The sequence below is a fragment of the Balaenoptera physalus genome (assembly GCF_965194825.1).
Source record: "Balaenoptera physalus genome assembly, chromosome: 1".
Taxonomy (NCBI): domain Eukaryota; kingdom Metazoa; phylum Chordata; class Mammalia; order Artiodactyla; family Balaenopteridae; genus Balaenoptera; species Balaenoptera physalus.
The window spans coordinates 125,284,379-125,304,161 of record NC_138882.1 but is presented as its reverse complement, the minus strand read 5'-3'; the positions used below and the strand labels follow the sequence as shown (position 1 = coordinate 125,304,161).

At 35.4% G+C, this 19,783-nt stretch overlaps 2 long non-coding RNA genes across 2 annotated transcripts in view; both read left to right on the top strand.

Moving 5' to 3' along the window:
* The window catches only part of LOC309641586, a 1,028,702-nt gene that overhangs the window by 892,851 nt on the left and 116,068 nt on the right, over positions 1-19,783 (top strand). The window lies entirely within an intron of this gene.
* LOC309641511 overlaps positions 13,085-19,783 on the top strand; it is a 74,288-nt gene continuing 67,589 nt past the window's right edge. Inside the window, exon 1 of the long non-coding RNA XR_014252652.1 lies at positions 13,085-16,052. This is a non-coding gene — a long non-coding RNA (uncharacterized lncRNA). The remainder of the gene's footprint in view (positions 16,053-19,783) is intronic.

Sequence of the window (19,783 nt, the reverse complement as noted above, 5' to 3'; positions counted from 1 at the left end):
TGTAAACACTGAAAATGATGAACTAGAGCCACTGCTCTCTCTACCAATGTATGCAGTCATTCTTCAGGCATTTTCAGTAACTGTTCAATGTTTTCTGCAGAAGAAAAAAAAAGCAACAACAAAAAACAGAGAATTTGGCAAACAAGCTTCAGTTTTCATGTACTTTGCAATAATTTCCTATCTGTGGCTCACACTTTTCTTCTAAAGTAAGGGAGGATTTATCTTTCTACCCTTACCTCTCTATCAAGTCCACTGCTCCTTTATTTATCTTTATGTGCCCTTTGAATGCATCAGTGTTTATCCTTGCAGAAGTCTGTCTATGGAAAAGTCAGACTAACGCTTGACAGTTTCACCACATACTTCACTTTCTATCCAAGCTGAATGCTATTTAGTGACTTCTCTCTGACCAGAAGATGCCTGTTTGGATACTTTCTCTGGAAAGGAGAAATAGAGACTATCGAGAAACAAGTATTTTACTGTTGTCAGTGAAGTTTGGGGATGCATCTAACATAATAATAATAATAATAATAATAATAATAATAATGGCTACCATTTACTAAATTCTGACCACCGTGATAAGTGCTTTCTTTACTACACTAATCACTTTACATATATCATCTTATTTAATTTCCATAGCACTCATTATCTCCAATATATTCATGAGAAGCATGATGCAGGGGAGAAGGTAACTCACAAAGTCGTATACCTGCAAAATACAGAGCCAAGCCTTGAATTCAGGTCTGTCTGATTCTACTGTGCATACTTTCAACCATTACACAACATCTCTACAATTAGAGGTTGTTTTCAAATCTGGAGAGTACTGATATTTCTAAACCTCGTGTTAAAAGCACAAAATATATACATCTTGCCCTCACAACAACCCACCCCCAGACAAAAAAAACATTCCCTGGACTTAAAAACAAACTTCCTGCCTGGATGCAATGAATAAAAATAAGGTTTATTTTAGGAAGGAGGTTTTGAAGATATTTGAGATACTTAAGTTTTATACCTACCTTCCCATGAAATTGTGCAGCCCTAGAGTCTTTATGGATACTAAAGTCTCATCTATTTTTACCAAGTCTACTAGATTATGCTGGAGGAACAAGCTAAGGCTAACAAAGAAGCTAGCTTGACAGATAAAGCCCCAAGGAAGCAAAAAAATAGATAAATAAAAAAGTTATCTATATTAGAGGAGTATTAGTCTAATCCCACATCCCAAAGTGCCATACTTGGATTAACCAATCTCTCTTAGATAAGCAGGATATAAATTAGCAGTGGAAGACTTGGTCCAACCTCTCTGCTGGAAGCATATTATTGAGACCAGGCCCAAGTATTCAGGAGATACGTGTTATACTACAATCTTGAAATCCACTGGGAAAGTGTGCCAAGTGGCACAGTTTCACGTTATAGTTCAGCCTCTCTTGCTTATACAATGTGGTGGGGGAAAACCACTTATGTTTCATAAAGTCAGCCATCTAGTATAGACCATGCATATCCCTGAGTTAGAAACTCTTTTGCAAAATCTTGCTATAATCAAATCTATCTCATTTTATTGTTTCATAATATTATTCTGAAAATGAACAAGTATAACTTTTTGTGCCCCATCCAACTGAATCATGCTCCTTTGATAACATTGCTTTCCTCTTTTATTGTTTGTACACATTTTTTTGATTGTCTGATAACATTTGCACATGGGAGTGTAAATTTCAACAATGTTGATGTTTCCAAATAGTTATAAGTTCCAGCTGTTGTCCTTTTCTTTCCAGTGGAGATCTAACATTACAGAGGAAAAGAGGAAGAAAAATATATATATAAAACTAGTTCCCTAGTCTCTCATTACAGGGGAGATAAATTGGTTAAAATGCTATTAACAATTACATTTTTAATGAATCAGAAATTCTCAGCAAGTAATATTTAAATAGTTTTAGTTATCTTTATCATTTTGGGGTGGAAGGAGATCAGTGATTAAAACCTGGATATGCAGAAAGTTCAGATACAACACAAAATTTCATGACCCAGAAGAGTCATTGTACATATGTAGAATTTCACGGAAGACATTCTCTTGAAATTTAAGAACATTCATAAAGTAAGCACCAGTGATTTCATAGGTGAGCCCCTTGTTAGCTAACCAGTCTCTTTTCTTATTGCTCTCTAAATGAAATCTTATTCCAGCTTAAGTTTTGGTAAGAAAAGAGGATTCTGCAAGTTGCTTCTACTTTTTTAATTACTTGAGAATTATTGTCTGTTTTAATTTAGCAGTAAGGAAGAAACACCAATTAATTACTTGAGAATTATTGTCTGTTTTAATTTAGCAGTAAGGAAGAAACACCAATTGGAGGCCTATATGATTCAAGAGGTAGGACGATGCTGTTACCTACCTCCAGCATTTAAAATGCTTATACAATCACTCAGCCAAAGTTTAAAATTGAAGAAGCCTGTACCAACTGGATACATAAGGACAATAAATAACGATTCTACCCCTTTTAATTGATATATATCAATCGACCAATTAATAATTGAACACCTATTATGCTATACCACTGTCCTGTTCATTTTGAGAGTCTTTATGAGAGTGATTTCTGAGAATTTTTTTTTTAACCAACTTCAGGAAACATCTTAGTTGTCCATGAAGTAATTAAGTAGCATCATTTTCAGCTACCTGCTCAAACTGACTGTGCATTAGTGGATTGTCTGTTTAGGGGAATAAAAGCCACATAATTTTGTCCCAATTTTAACTTTTAAATTTAAAATAAAATAAACTCAAATATATATTATGCTTAAATCTCTATAAACATCCCCTCCTCGAAAATAATCACTCATTCAACCATAGAGAAGAAATAATAAAATAACCAGGCTTTCTCTCTAAAGGATTAAGAACAGATTTTTTTTTTTTTTTTTTTTTTTTTTTTTGCAATTCCAATAGTAGTAAACTAAACAGATACAAACTGGCAACAAAAGACTTAGTAGATGACACAGTTCTTTTCAAAACAAGTAATCAAATTAGTCTATCCTTCTTCTTTCTCAAATACCAGTGAAATCTAGCCTCCTTTTTTAACTAAATGAGAAGATGACTATCTCCCTATACCATAGGGTTATGGTAGGATCCTCGCTGTTTTTCTTAGCCTGGTGCTTTTCCCATTGAGTGTGTCATCCACAAACAGACTACACAGCGTCTTTGGGAAATTGAGGTCAGGAGGGAATATGCCACTCTGCCTGCCAGGCTCCCTAATATGTTATTCACCTGCTGGGTACAGAAATTTTTCTCCAGAGTTCAACAAAGATAGTGTTTCCTTGATTAATCACATACGAGTTCCTGCACTCAAGGGTCAATGGGTGATGATTCCTTGATACACAGCAAGAGAATCCACCATATAAAGGTGATATTACTGCTGCCATCAACCCTCTGGTGTACATTGTTCTAATCTACAGGTTCTAACCACAGCCAACTTGTTTTAATAAGACTACAGAAAGGGACTCTGAAACTACAAAAACTACTGTAAAAAGTAAAAAATTTCCTCTTAAACTCCCCATCTCCCTTTGAAACAAAATGATAACTCAGTTTTTTTCTTTTAAGTCACTCTTGTTTTCTCCATTTTCTTCAGGCTGCTCAGTATTATCCTTCATATCTTTCCATGAAATGGTGTTGTCCATAGAGCATGCCTACTCACACAGCTTGTACCATGTCCCCAGTATGCAACCAGTCTTTATGTGATCTACTCACCACCACTACCCCCAAAGAGTCTTGTCAAAGGCCAGTGACTTTCATTTATTCATTTGAAAAATATTTACTAACTATCCCACTCTATGCTGAATGCATTTCTAGGTGGCACTTATTTTTCAACCATTTTTTAAAATGTGTAATAAAAATTGTGACATGTATAAGATAAAAAGGTTCATTCAGTTGAGGGAAAATCTAAACAACAGGTCTCATCTATTCAGAGGAATCTGGGAAGAGATGTTCTTGGTAACAAGCAATTAATTCCAGAATAATAGCAATAGAAAATAAAGAATCTAATGGAATTTGCATGACACTTTTCTTTAATGATAATACCTCCTGTTCTCATATCAAAAGTGATGTTATCATCAAGGAGTTCAATAAGTGGTACTCTTGAAAAGAAAAAATGGACTTAAAAATAAGAGTTTCCAGAAAAAAAAAAAAAAATGTTTACATGTATGTTTGAAGTTTATGTCTTTTTGTATTTTGGTAACTTATCTACCGCTCCTTCCTAAGATGACAGAGATTGTAGATAGAGAAAGTCCAGGTCTTTGGTTTTTATCAGAAGATCTGATTAAAGTATCTTATTTGGTAGTTAATAATTGATGGATAGACCTCATGTCCTGTTAGCTCACTAGAGCGCAGTGAAGCTTATGGCCCCCAGAATCAGACATACAGAATACCAACCCTTTTACCACCACCTACTACATGTATGATTTTAGATAAATTACAGCAACTTTCAGGACCTACTATTATCTAGGTGGAGAATTAGACCTCTTCTTCCTTTTCCTTCATTTCTTCCTCTGACTCTTCCATTAAAATATCATTCTCTCTACTCTCTCTCTCTTCTCACTCATGGACACTCTCACTAATTCCCTCTAATGGACAGTTATGTGACATCTTCCTATTTTAATTTTATTATAATAGACTAGTAGACAAACCAAGATTACTATAAAATACTTATAGACTTGTGTAATATCTAAATTGAAGGTAAACATGGCTTTTAGCAAAGATTCTAAAGTCCATGTTAATATTCTACGACAATTTTCAGACATTCTTCAACAGTGTTGAGACTTCAATACGTGTTCTAAATCATTCACTGTCTTCTCAGCATAGAAATTACTATGTTAGTTTATACCACAGAGTACACAAATAGCACTGAATTTTATGATGGTTCAGTAACAAGCCTAAAAGCATATACAAGTATTTTCTAAGGAATGCCCAGTCTGTGATGGGAGCATGCACAGTCAAAACTAAATTTCACTGAGATATTATCACTTAACACCACAAGAAAATTGGAAGACTGAAGTCTTCTTTTGGCTTTTGCCCATGATTTTGTGTCAACTTGGAATCTGGTGATCTATTTTGGATAAGACAAGACCCGGATTCAAATCTATTTCCACACATTCAGTACACTCTTTGGGATACTGAAATATAGTACAAGGAATTGAAGTAAAGTAATATATATAACTTTATACAAAATATCTCACATTCTCAAAATAATACTAGAGGCTGTTTTCACAAGGCTTTTTGCAACTTTCCAATAAGTTAAAAAAAATCAGTTGGGTAATCTCCTCCCCTCACCAAAAAAGTCATTGTGGAATCATGATTATGGCAGTAAGGGAATTGTTCTCATATATAACACTTTTATTTCATTTCTTTTTAAAATCCAATCAACTGTTACCTCATGAAATGTTATAAAACTTTTGTCATCTTCAAAAAGATTATAATTAATCTGAGGTTATAAACACATTTAATCTATTAGTAGAAAAATTTTCCATCTTTACTGTAATTATCTTGAAAAAGTTTGAGATGAGACTTTAAAAAATTTTTACCCATACATTAAACAATTTTGAATATTGCTCGCTTTTACAGAGCACAGACCAAAAGGAAATACACTCTCAGCTGCAGTATAAAAGATTTAGGCTAGAGAGAAATGGCCTCTGGTAGTTTTTACATCATGGAATTTTTTTTTTATCAGTGGAAATCACAGACCTTCTGTGTTAAGGGCTTCACAACAGAATTTTCGCCTTTCAAATACAATTTAGGTTTAACACTGTTTTGAGATAAGGTGTGAACTGAGTGACACCCTAGTGTCTTTTGATCCCTCACCTTGAAGGACTACACGGGACCATAATAGCACCAATCTTGAGTGGAGAAGTGGAACCAATTTTGCTAAAACATCTGAAATATACTCTTCCTAAATAGTAACACCTGGTCATACAGAACATCCCAAGGAGTCTTTGTTCCCAGGAGATTCCCCAACCCAGTTTTTTGCTACCCGAGAGGCTTAGATGATACAGCTGGGGTCAGAGAAACGCAGCCATGGGTCCAGCCTCTGGGCTGTTCTTTAAATAGAATTGCTTCTCTGACTCTCCTTACTCTCAAGTTTTGAATACAATGCAATTTCAACCATTCCTATCTACATTTTTCTGTTAATTAAAAATAACAAACGACATTGTTGTCTGAGAGGAGTTACGCTCTCAGTGGCAGATGACACCAGAGCTTGAAAATCACTGACTTTGGGGAAAGGAACTCTGCTCCCCAATCAGCAACATCTGTGATACGAAAAGGGGACTCTAGAGGTTAAGACCAATTTAAGCTTCTCAGTCTCTAGGCAAATGTCGCGGAATCTTGAGAAACGGCTTGTGATGAGGGCTGTGTGAAATGGAAATAAGCTCAATCTACCTTCTGGTTTGGATTGTTGAGATCCAAACACTGGGATTTTTACATTTTTATTTATTTATTATTTTGGGGGGGGATTTGTTTTTGGTTACATTTGGTGTAAGCTCCTTATTCCTTGTCTGGTGTCACGTGAAGAAACGTGCACTTCTGTGAGATGTATTTTCCTCCCTTTTCAAGAAATCTTCGTGGAAGAGAAGTTCATTGCTACCATCTGTACTTGGTTTAAAAGAGCTTTGATTAATAAGGACCACCCTATTGTACACTGGTTTGACATGTGGAAATATTTGTAATTCGTTCCTGGTGAGAGAGATTTCAGAAAGGACCTGGTTTGACTTTCAAACCCACATTGTCAATGAAAACCAGCCCCCTGAATCTGGAGCTCAGTTGGAACATGCAAAGGTGTTTTATCCTCCCCTTACCCCTCCCGCAAATACCAACACCTGTTAGAAATGAGGTTGAAACGATCCTGTTGGAACTCGAGGACAGAGACCCAATTCCAACCTGAAAGAGGCTCTGATGTATGGCGTATAATGAGAGCTGGAGACTGCCCACTGCTACACATAATTATCATTCAGATCATGAAAGAAAATGAAATGATTCAAGCAGATAACAGCTGTTTTTATTCTGCTTTTCAAAGATTCTCTTAAACAACCTGATCTCATTGCTTTTATTTAAGGGTGAACACCCAATTGTAAACATAGGAGAGATGCATTCTCATGATGTCAGTAATAAAAGCATGTATAAAGCAGCATGTGTATTCTGGAAAGCTAACTAACCATTAAAGCCAAGAAACATAGTCTGGCACAAATCTTATTATGTGTTCAAGAGGACTTGATGGTATGCACATAAAAAAATGCAATGAAACAGTGGGAAGGAAAAGAGATGGGAGGGGAAGGAGCCAGAGAGTTGGGGGTGCACAGTTTTATATCTAGGAGATGTTAGCAAAATTAGAGAGAGGCAAAGCTGCCAAGATTATCTGAGAAAAGGGTGAGCATAGCAGTAGAAATGCAAGAGGTTTGGTTTCTGTTTCTCTTTATATTACATTACAAAATCGCCTCTTTGCATTTTGACCTGTTTGTTATAGATAATGAAGCTGCTACACAAGTCACACACAGGAAAAAGGAAGAGGCCCAGTCTTCTTTTCATCAGGACTTCAGATCTCATTTGGGGCGAGGTACATCTATTGTGTTTGTAATTGCTGTGATCATTATCATAAGCATTCAGTGTAGCTTGCTTGAGGAATTCAGCACCACATACTGCTCATCAGAATTTTATAAAAATAAAATGTTTGTAAGGGAATTTTGATAGAGTAAACCTTATACAAAGCCAGTGTAATCAATATTCATCGTAATTTTTGATTTTTGCAAAAATATAGCAAAAAAAATAGGCAATCTGTCCTAGATACACTGTATGATGACAATGCTCATTTTTAAAGTTTTCTTCTTATTTCACTATAATAGTGAAATATATTTCACTATTATAGTAAAATAAGATACATATTTATATGTATTTTTATATTTATATATATTTAAATATATATAAATTTATATATATATTTATATATATTTCATCCTTTATGAAATGGGTCATACGTATTAAAGTAGAAAGAAATTATTCACTTACTCAACTTGATAATAAAAATTTTTGTCTCTGAGGAAAGCACATATATATATACATACATAAATATATATAATGTTTACACCTAATGTTGGTTTATGACCCACATAAACTATAACATTAAACTGAAAGATGAGTTCAACAAGCAATTTAAAATTGGGAATCTGCTGTTCATGGGCTTAAACTCATGCTTTAAAAAAAAAGTAGAATGCAAAAAATGTCAGCTCCATAGATTTGCTGATAAAAAATTCCTGTTTACCTGTGCATAAAATACGACTGCCCCCAAGGGTGTGCAATTTTACAAAGGCAAATTAATCTCTTACCTGCCCAATACTCAAACTATAATGTATTTCAAAATTGAACAATATGAACCACTAAATATGAGATTGTTTTAGATAGCCCTGCTAAAGGAAAACTAAAATGCATGGTTTGAGGCCCTAAATTATAGCTGGATTTTCTGCTCTTAGACATTCATTAGTTTATGTGGAAGGGGCCAATGAAATAAAGTAGCAACATCTTGTACCATTATGACTTTCTATATCTTTGAATCAAGTAGCAAATGATGTGGAGGCTTAGCGCTATTTTGAAATGGCATTCCCAGCTCTGCCAGGAACAATGTTCAGATTGAACTGCAAAAAATGTTCATCAGTGGGGCTTCCCTGGTGGCGCAGTGGTTGAGGGTCTGCCTGCCAATGCAGGGGACACGGGTTCGAGCCCTGGTCTGGGAAGATCCCACATGCCACGGAGCAACTAGGCCTGTGAGCCACAACTACTGAGCCTGCGCGTCTGGAGCCTGTGCTCCGCAACAAGAGAGGCCACGATAGTGAGAGGCCCGCGCACCGCGATGAAGAGTGGCCCCCGCTCGCCACAACTAGAGAAAGCCCTCACACAGAAACGAAGACCCAACACAGCCAAAAATAAATTAATTAATTAATTAATTAAATTTAAAAAAAAAAGTTCATCAGTATAAAAAATGCTTATTCCATGGGCTTGTGTTTAAATATACCAGTAGCATGCAGCCATGCATATGTGCACGCACACACACACAAAGTGATAATTCCTAATGACTTAAACTAATATTCTCTAAAATTCTATTCATTATGGACTATGGCTCTGTTAGTTTTCCAGGTTGTGAATTATCTGGATTACAAATCTCTGTTCTTTTTCTTTTCTCCTACGTACCAGGGTGGGATCATTCTCCTGCTCACTGGTGTATCCACAACTCAAATACAAGTACAAATAAAAGGAGATTATAAAGAAGACACCCACCACCCTGGAGAGAAACACAAAAGAACACAGATTTATATTGACTAGCAGGTCTAGATATCTGAGGAATAAATGGTTTTAAGCAACTGACCAAAATAAGTATTTTGAATCTGCAAATATATCCTGAAACACAGGAGTTGCATAGGTTAGGCAGCTGCATAGGTTAGGGCAGGCCCAGGGTACAGCTCTGAAATTCAGAGGATTGTTTCTATTTATGGCACATTAGGTAGCCGAATGGCTATGAAACATGAATTTGGATGCCAAATGAATAACAATTTTGAAGGCTGAGTGCCGAATGACTTTAAACATCTGTGAAGTGAAAATATCCCTGAACCAAGGCATGCTACTGTGCTGAAAACAATTACTGTTACTGATCATTTTCTTGCTTTAGATAAAGTGTATCTCTTCTCATGGGAGCAGGTGTACTGATGGCCTTGTGAATCGTCATTCATCAAATCACAAATTGACAAATACACCCCTTTTTTGGTAAATCCACACAAAATCACAACTTCTTAACATCTCAGAGAAGAAAACCTGTAATTTGTTACCGAGGAAGGATGAATTTCACCTTCCCACTTCTCCAGGATTTGTAGTAGTAATCCAAAATCAAGTGAGCAGAGACACTTTGAAAAGCTGCCCCTTTACCCCCTGCCTTTGGGATATTAATGACTACAAGATGTTGAATGCATATTTGAGCAGTAAGAAGAACCTGCTTCCCAAAGGGAAAAAAACTGGGAACAGACTCAGAGTAACAATAAGTTAGTGGGCAGGTCTAAAAAGCTCTGAACATCAGCACGTCCCAAAGCTTAGTTACAAAGCTTAGGCTATTGCAGGATCTCTACATCAAAGTCAGCACAAACATATTCTTTCATTATGACTTTTAGAACATGACTTATTTTTCACAAACAGATATTTTTCTTAAATTGGATTTATCACATGATGCTAATAATTAACATTCCGCCACTGTCTTTTTTGTCCTCGCCATAAAATGTTTTACTAGGTAGCTTAAAAAAAAAAAAAAGAAGTAAAGAATTAGAGCAGAGGGGAGATTTGTATTTGAGACCAAGCATTGAATTTGGGTTTCTCTTTAAAGGACGGGGTAGAATAAAAATGACCTGCTTTCAAAATGCTTATTTGATTTTGAAGAGCACTCTTGCCTAGGTGCCATCTTTCCTTCCTTTACTTTTCTTTCATTTGTCTCACTTTTCCTCCACATATCCATGATGCAGATTAGCACAGGCCTCCAAGCCCCAGTCATCAAAGGAATTAGGTCAGACCCAGAAGAAATCAGGTTGCAGGCAAGAAAGAAAAAATTTAATAAAATAGAAGCTATGGTAGCCTGGAACTTCCGTACTCCTTCAGGCAGACTAAGGTGCCCTGGCCTTAGAAGTAACAGTATTAAGTAATTGATATGTGTGGAAAAAAAGCAGAAAAGATGTTTGTGAGACCAAAGATCTTAATAGTATTAGCAACATGATGTATAAGCTGAATGTATTTATTTAACCTGTATATGCTTGGGTAGGCTGGGTTCTCAATCTTAAAGCAATATTTGCAATTAAAAGTAATTCCAGAAAAGATCTAGTGCAATATCTGTCTTCCTATAATTTATGGTTTTTTAAAAAGCTGTTTTGTATTTGTATTCCATGTGAGATTAGTGGTATTTTAAAGCCTATAATATCTATCTACAGGAAATTCATTTTATGTTAGCATGTTTAATGCTTATTTACTCAAATAGCATTCATTATATGATCTGCTTTTGTGTTATTCTAAAGAAAAAAAAAGAAAGAGATTTTGAGCTTCCCTGGTGGTGCACTTATTGAGAATCTGCCTGCCAGTTCAGGGGACACAGGTTCGAGCCCTGGTCCAGGAAGATCCCACATGCCGCGGGGCAACTGAGCCCATGCGCCACAACTGCTGAGCCTGTGCTCTAGCGCCCGCGAGCCACAACTACTGAAGCCCCTGCACCTAGAGCCCGTACCCCACAACAAGAGAAGCCACCACAATGAGAAGTCCGTGCACCACAACGAAGAGTGGCCCCCGTTTGCCACAACCAGAGAAAAGCCTGTGTGCAACAACGAAGATCCAATGCAGCCGAAAAATAAAATAATAAAATAAATTTTTAAAAAAACAAACAAACAAAAAAGAAAGATTTTATTAAAAATGCCATGCTTAGTTTATTCTCCAGATGACCATTCTAGTTAGCATTATTACTGCATCCAAAATGATTGGAGGAGTAATTCGAATTCAACCTATCACATTATCCAAGGGCATTCTATGAATAGCTGCAACCCAGAGCAAGTTCTGGCAAAGACACAAAGGCAGCCATTCAGAGTCAGCAATAACATTCAAGAGTGTTTTCCAGAGGTAGTGAATGCAGATGAGAATATTTATATGTTATCTCTCAAACTGTAGGAAGTATTTGGGGAAAGATATTTTTCACAATCCTTAGATTAGTCATTACATATTTTCTAAGCATTTTAAAGGGTTTTTTTTGGATGATGGAACAAATCTTTGGGTGATGCTAGTCACATTTATACATGTCATCCCATTTAATCCTCCAGACACCCATCAGGGATATGTTGGTGTCATTAGTAGCGCCATGAGTGATAAAAAACTGAGGCACATGCATTAAGCAACATGACCAAGACTTCAGAGTTGGAAGGTAACAGTGACAAAATCTGAGCTCAGGACATCTAACTGAAGCACTAGTGGCTTCTCTATCTTGCAGCAAGCAGTTTTAAGTTTCAAAAAAGGTTAAATCTCTTTAGCTTCTGAATGTAGTAAATCTCAGTTTCTGATAGCTCTTATACATCCCTTAAACCTGTTTATTATTATCATCACTATTCTCATCAATAAGTAAATTTTAACAAAGGAAAAAATATTATCCTAGCTAGCATATATTAAAAGATTATTTTATGCCAGATATACATAACTGTTTCATGTATAAATTAACTTAATAGTCACTATGAGATATAATATTATTTGCAAATATTCTCTCCCATTCAGTAGGTTATCTTTTCCTTTTGTCAGTGGTTTCCTTTGATGTGCAAAAGCTTCTAAGTTTAATTAGGTTCTGTTTGTTTATTGGTGTTAGAGAATGTTCTAATTTCATTCTTTTACATGTAGCTGTCCAGTTTTCCCAGCACCACTTATTGAAGGGACTGTCTTTTCTCCATTGTACATTCTTGCCGCCTTAGTCATAGATTAACTGACCATAAGTGTGTGGGTTTATTTCTGAACTCTCTATCCTGTTCCATTGATCTGTGTCTATTTTTGTGCCAGTACCATACTGTTTTGATTACTGTAGCTTTGTAGTATAGTCTGAAGCCAGGGACTGTGATTCCTCCAGTTCTGTTCTTCTTTCTCAAGATTGTTTAGGCTATTTGGGATCTTTTGTGTTTCCATACAAATTTTAAAATTATTTGTTCTAGCTATCTTCAGAAAGAACACAAATAACAAATGTTGGCAATGATGCAGAAAAAAGGGAACACTTGTACACTGTTGGTGGGAATGTAAATTGGTGCAGCCACTGTGGAAAACAATATGGAGGTTTCTCAAAAACCTAAAAATAGAACTACCATATGACCCACCCAACAATTCCACTCCTGGGTATATATATATGAAAAAAAAACAAACCAAAAACATTCATCTGAAAAGATACATACATGCCAATGTTTATAGCAGCATTATTTACAATTACCAAGATATGGAAGCAACCTAAGTGGCCATCAAAAAATGAGTGGATAAAGATGTGGTATGTATCTACAATGGAATACTACTGAGCCATAAAAAAAATTTTGCCATTTACAGCAACATGGATGGACTTGGAGGGCATTATGCTAAGTGAAATAAGTCAGAAAGAGAAAGACAAATACTGTGCGATAGCACTTATATGTGAATCTTAAAAAATACAACAAACTAGTGAATATAACGAAAAAGAAGCAGACTCATAGATATAGAGAACAAACTAATGGTTACCAGTGGGGGTGAGGGACAATATAGGAGTGTGGGAGGGACAGATACAAACCATTGGGTGCAAGATAGGCTCAAAGATATATTGCACAACATGGGGAATACAGCCAATATTTTGTAATAACTATAAATGGAAAGTAAGCTATAAAATTGTATAAAATTTTAATTTAAAATAAAGAGATATAATATTATCCCCTATTTGAATAAAGGAAAATTGAGTCAGAGAGATGTTGAGTAATTTCCTCCAGGTTATCTGCTAGAAAGGAGAAGAGCCAGGATTTAGAAGTCTGGTTCTAGAGCCAGTACATGTAATCACTAAACTCTATTGCCTTCCCAGGTCATTTTTAATTGAGTCCTTGTGTCCTGTTATGTGTAAAGGGATAGAATTTTGTTAAATGACTATATTGTGAACGTAAAAGAATACCAATTATTAAGGATACATTCTGCATACATCATGCCTTTCATCTAAAATTCTTTTCCTCTTCATCATCTACCTAATTTTTCTTACTTGTCTTTTAAAATTCAACTTTAATGTTAGCCTTCCCGGACCCACCAGTCTGATTTAGAAGCCCTTCTATCCTCATTGGGTAGTGCTATCCTAGCATCTATCACAATGTGTAGTATTGATATACTTAACTTTCTCTTCAACTGAACTCTAAGCTCTTTGAGGGAAGAGACTCTGTTTTCTATGTCTTTATATCACTAGTAATGGTGCTTGTCATGCAGCCGGTACCCAAAACAGGTTGGATTTATGAATGGATGAAAAAATAAAATTATGCGTAAATACTTTGTTGGTATAGATGGATGACTGGATGAAGGTTGGATGATGGGTGGATAGATGGAAATATAAGAAATTAAGTGACATATACACATAGGAAATGTATGAGTCAGCCCAATGTATGTGCTAGCTTTAAATGGACAGAGCTTCTTGGACATATTTATTAAAAAAAAGATACTTTTTTTAACTGACTCATTTTCCTACTTTATCTTTAAATACCATTCTTTCTTCTATTGTTTCCCTTTAATAAACATTAATGGTGATTCTCAAATTAGTGATAAATTTGCTCTTGGAAATTTTCTCTACTTTTTTGTTATATATACATCAAAGCTTTGATTTTACTCCTCTAAGTTGTACATCCTGGATACATTTGGATAGAGGCACTGTATTACACTCCCCAGCTGAAGCCCTCCTTTCTGTCCACCGTTTGCCTGGCAGGTGCTACTTGAAGATTTGGCCTCTGTTACCCCTACTAGATTTAGCAATGAAAGCAGCATGAAATCTTAAACTTACTGCCAAGTGTGAGTCTTCTACTTCAGAACAGATATATCATCCTGGTCCTAACAAGGAACAGACCACATAATATTCCCAATACCTTAATAGTATGCCACTCCAAGCATCAAATTATATTTACCTACCTGGCAGAACAAGAAAAATAATGGTTTCCTCATTAATAACCACAACGTTGTAAGAAAACATTAATTTCACCTAAAAAAAGACATGGAAACTGCAGGCTACCGTCGTGGATGCCTTTGTGATACCATTTATGAATATAATACTCTGTTAAGAATGCAATTACTGAAGAGACGTCTTGCCATGAAAGATTTGGGGTTGTTTATAACCAGAGAAAAATTATCCACTCCTTTGAGAGTTGCATTAGACAATTACTAGTCAAAGCTTAAAAATATAAAAGCAAGTAAAGATTGGCCTTTTACTTAAAGTCAGTAGTTCACTGATTTTTGTCAAGAAAAATCATACACTAGACTTTTTTACACTATCAGACAGCTTTTCATTTGTGGTGTAATAGACTATTTTCCACAGTGGTATAATTTATCCATTCATTATTTTATCATGTATTTATAGAGAGTCCACCATTTGCCAGGCACTATGTGTAATATGTTTTCTGACTAGCAGTTAAATATCTTTTTTCTCTCTTACTGGGTTTCTGCCTCCAATATAAACTAGCCAGGCAAAATCTCCAAACAAAATAAAATTGGGAGCAAAATATACATGTGTGAGTATATTTTAACTGACAACCATAGCAGTCTCTCAGCTTACATATTGCTAAATACTAGAGATTTGAGTCAGCTAAAGAATATGTAAATTCAAATTGTTGTTGGTTGCTACTGAATGGCATGCCATCTTCTGGTATGTTAATCAGAAAACATGCAAATTCTCCATTTGACTCTTGTTTTAATTTGTCTTAGTCAAATACGTGTTTAAAAAATTTAAGTGCACATTATGGGAGTATGTATATGTGTATATATTTATGTATATATGTGTATAAAAAATTAAAATAGTATACATATATTTAACTATGATAGTGTGTTTGCTGCAAAAGTGTACCAAACCTATTTAGCAAGGGGGGAAAAATGGAGCCTCTAAGCCACAAAATTTAAGAAGTTTGTGAAAGTGGCCTGAAGACCTATCAATCAATATACAAAACGCAATTTTTAAAGGCTACCAACACAATCTTTAAACCAAATTGAAAATTACAAGTTGGAAAGTGTTTGTGGGTTATCAAAATATTCTTTAGATCTGGCTCACTCTGTGCTCTCTCATACTCTTGCAAGTCCCATGGGATGCTTCTTAAACACATTTCACCTTTCTTTCTTCAGTTTCAGGGTAGAAAGGGTCCCTTTAACTCCTGGAGACAGTAAATCACAGATTGTGTGGTGGTTCTCAGAAGATACTTAAAGGACTGAATTGGATGCTCTACATAGCACCCTTGCCAAAAGAGTTCGGAAATGACTTCCAGCTTCCCACAGTAATAAAATGGCACTGTTTGGCATCTTTAAGGTAATAAAAGTGAATTTTTTCCATTCTAGTAAATGAGAAGAGAGGCCTGGTTGTTTTAAAAACTGATTAAAATTCATGTGTTTTCCTCAAATTATAGAGCGTGATATGAGCACACTTACACGTGAACTTCAGACCACCTCGGAGCATTATTATGTCCAGCTCTCTGAGGGAAACAGGATGTGCTGGTAGGTGGGTGGAAGGCAGCCTGGGAAGGATCCATCAGGTGCTGTGAAAACAGAGGGCAGGATTCAATAGGTGGCACTCTTCCCTCTGAGTCAGTGGTGAATGAATTCAGAGTGTGATTTTGGAGGATATTATTTTGCTTGAAAGAAACGTTTTGGAAGTTCATAAGTGGTTCTGGCACTGTTAAACAGCTGCTGAGTCTAATCGCAGACTCCGGCTGTATTTTGGTGACGCGAAAAGCTCAAGAAAACAGGTTTTGTGTCTTTAAGAAAGAGGCTTATGTAAGGCATTATCGTCATTTGTATACAAGACATTTTAAAATTCAGTTTCACTCTCCTCACCATTTCAAAGGAAAATCTTTTGTCATTCCTACTTGACTCAAAGGGTCTAGGAGGAAGTTTGATCATCTTCCATTTCCCATCTGGTTATTCATAAGGCACCTGCATCTCTTGTGATTTCTCCTAGACTACACAGTGCTACCAACTGACAACAAACATTTTACAAAGGAAGACCACCTTTCATAAAAGGCACCTGAACATTAGAAGCTTGCCAGCCAAAGGCATGGGATATAGCTTTCTATCCTTATTTCAACTGTACCAACAGTAGAAATTATAGTTGTCTTAAGCAGAAAACACAAGATGGATACTTTTTATATATAGTTCAACCCACATTTGTCTTTGTTTATATGCTGCAATTAGAAGGCTATTACAAACAAATTTGTAGTATCATGGAAGAATTTTTAATGACTTGCTGATTTCAGTTATTGCCAGATACCTTCATCTACCCGTCGTATTTCTAATTAAGAGACACCAGTGTGTGTGTTTATATAATCTCTTTGTTAAAATTACACAAAAGTGGCCTCAGTAGTTAGGGGCTAGTCCATTAATTAAACAGACAAAACTATTAAAGAGGTTAAACAGATTATTACAAAAGGAGCAGGATATAGACACACCCAGTTTAACAATAGTGGGGAAGGAGGTGTCCCTAACAAAGATAGAAGGGGAAAGGGAAATACTACCGCTGCTCGTAATGATGGTCTATAAACAATAGAGTACATGTTTATTAAGCCTATGACAGCTTGCTTCAACAAAGAGAGAATTAGATGTAAGTGCTAATGCCTTTTGCTCACAAATACTCCCAATGAGTATAACCCAACTCAGAGCATCTGACTTTGGTAGGTAACCATCTGTGATTAAAAGGAAAATGCTTCCTTCTGGGCTTGCGCTGAAATACGGACGGAAGCAGCTTTCCTGCCACTAGTCCTTGACCTTCACCTTCAAGTACGTATTTACCTGTTAAATTATGTGGTCTCCATGCAGACTCATGAGAGAGGTTTATGAAAGAAAAATATAGTCCCTGATACACTACTGATCATCCACAAAATATGACACAACATGTTTATAGATCTGGATTTGCCCTTATCCCTTTGTAATATAATTAGGCCATTTCTCTCAATATTTTGAATTATCAGTTTCTATGGCCAGGGACCATACTTTATTTACCTATATTTAACTATACCTATACCTATATTTATTTTAACTATACCATACCTATATTTAACTGTAAACAGAGTGGGCAATCAATAAACATTTGCCAAATGAGTGAGTACATGCATAAACATGCAAAAATGAGTTTCTCGTTGTTCTCGTTGCTAAAATGGAAGTAATCTTACCTTCAGCAAATATGTAAGGGTAAGAACATTCATATTCTTGATTTTAAGTGTTACAATTTTATCCCTAAATACAGAACTGTAATGTGCTTAACCTAAACAATCGTTCTACTTAAAAATATCAAAAGTTTAAAAAAGTAATGGCTAGCAAATTCATCTCTCTCTCTTATATTAGGGACTTGCTAAAGAGTTTATGATTATCTTTAAGCTTGCCCCTTTCTTGTTACCTTCTCTGTAACTTAAATTATTTATCTTCTATGTTCCAAGTATTATATACATATAGTAGATAAAATAATGTTTCCTTTGAAAAGTCCTAATTGTGATCTCCTATTATAACATGTATATTTTGTATCCAAATGATATTTGTCTCTGTTATGGATGAAATTCCATTTATCCATTCATTTAATATACATTGGATGAAAGCTACCATGTAGAAGATAATCTGCAAACCCAAGAATGCAACAGAAAATATTTAACTTCTCTTTATTCCATGTGTTTCAGAGTTAATCTCACCTCACTGGTTTACTCTGATTTGGCCAGTAATTCTAAGTCATCATATAGGCTAAAGATTTGCCTTTAAGAGAGTAATTCTGAAAGTTGTCCACACTAAAGATGCATCTGTGACTATGTATGTAGTAAAACAGGTTCTGAATTTCATTTCCCTGGATTCAGGCTCAGTAGATCTGGCAGAGAGCCCAGGAATCAGCAGCATTTCTAACAAGCTTCACAGGTAATTCTCAGGGAAGTGGTTCTCAGAACATGTACTAAGGATCACTGCCTTAAGATTAAAGAGATTTTTCTTTTCATGCCATGCTTTATTCTAGGTATAACAAACATCTTCTTTTATTTCCTTATTTTTTTTCCTATAAAATACAATTTAAATTGTCCTGAATTGCATTTTATCATTACATGTTGTGCATTACATGTTGTGACCATGACGAGTATTGTAGGATTTTTTTTTTTTTGTCCCTCTAAAAGGTGTAGGGATAAATGAGGAGTGTTATATGTGATTTTTTAAAAACCCACATTTTGATGATAAGAAAAAAATGCTTTAATTGCCACTATTTGATTCTAAAATGGTAATTCATTAAGATGAAAGTCATGGATTTTTAGTCATTAACTTTGACTATTATTTTACAAAATAATTCAGAAGTTTCCACTTGGTGCTTTTCTTTAATGTTTTTTTTTTTTTTCTAGTTTTCCCTTAAAATATTCCATTAGGTCCCAGTACAACTTTTTCCTGTGATTTAGAATCGTGTAAGAGAAGTGAATCTATCTTCCTTCCTATATCAATAATACCTTACTTCAACCTCTTTGATTATTTTTCTCTACAAGACCTTTAGTATTATGGCATCACGCCATGGGATGTGAACAGTGACATTATTTAAGGTCACAGGGTAGATAGAAAAACTGTGACTAGCCTCTACTTGTTGCGTTAGAGTCAACCATTCTCTCGCAGAAATGTTGGCTTGTTATTTCATAATTTGAGTTACAGAAATGGTTTTCTTACTTCTAAGGTTGATAGGTCATTTCTTCAAAAAGATTTGATAAATTTTTAACCTTTTCTAGTTTGAATATTGTCATTGTGTGATCTGGTGATTTTTTTTTTTTTTAAGATAAGTCGATGGTCCCCAAGCTACATTAGGAAATTTCCATTGATATTAACCCTAACAGCCACCTCGAGTCAAATGTGGCATTATTTAGAGACTTTCTTTGTATGAAAATATCATATTTATTTTTATTTTTCCCCTTTAAAAAGTATTTTAAGAAGCTCACTTGGAAACAGCTCATAATAATAGACAATTGTGAAATGTTTAGTTTCATTGAGTGCTCTAACCACATTCATATACTATGAATAATCTAGCTCACTGAACACTGA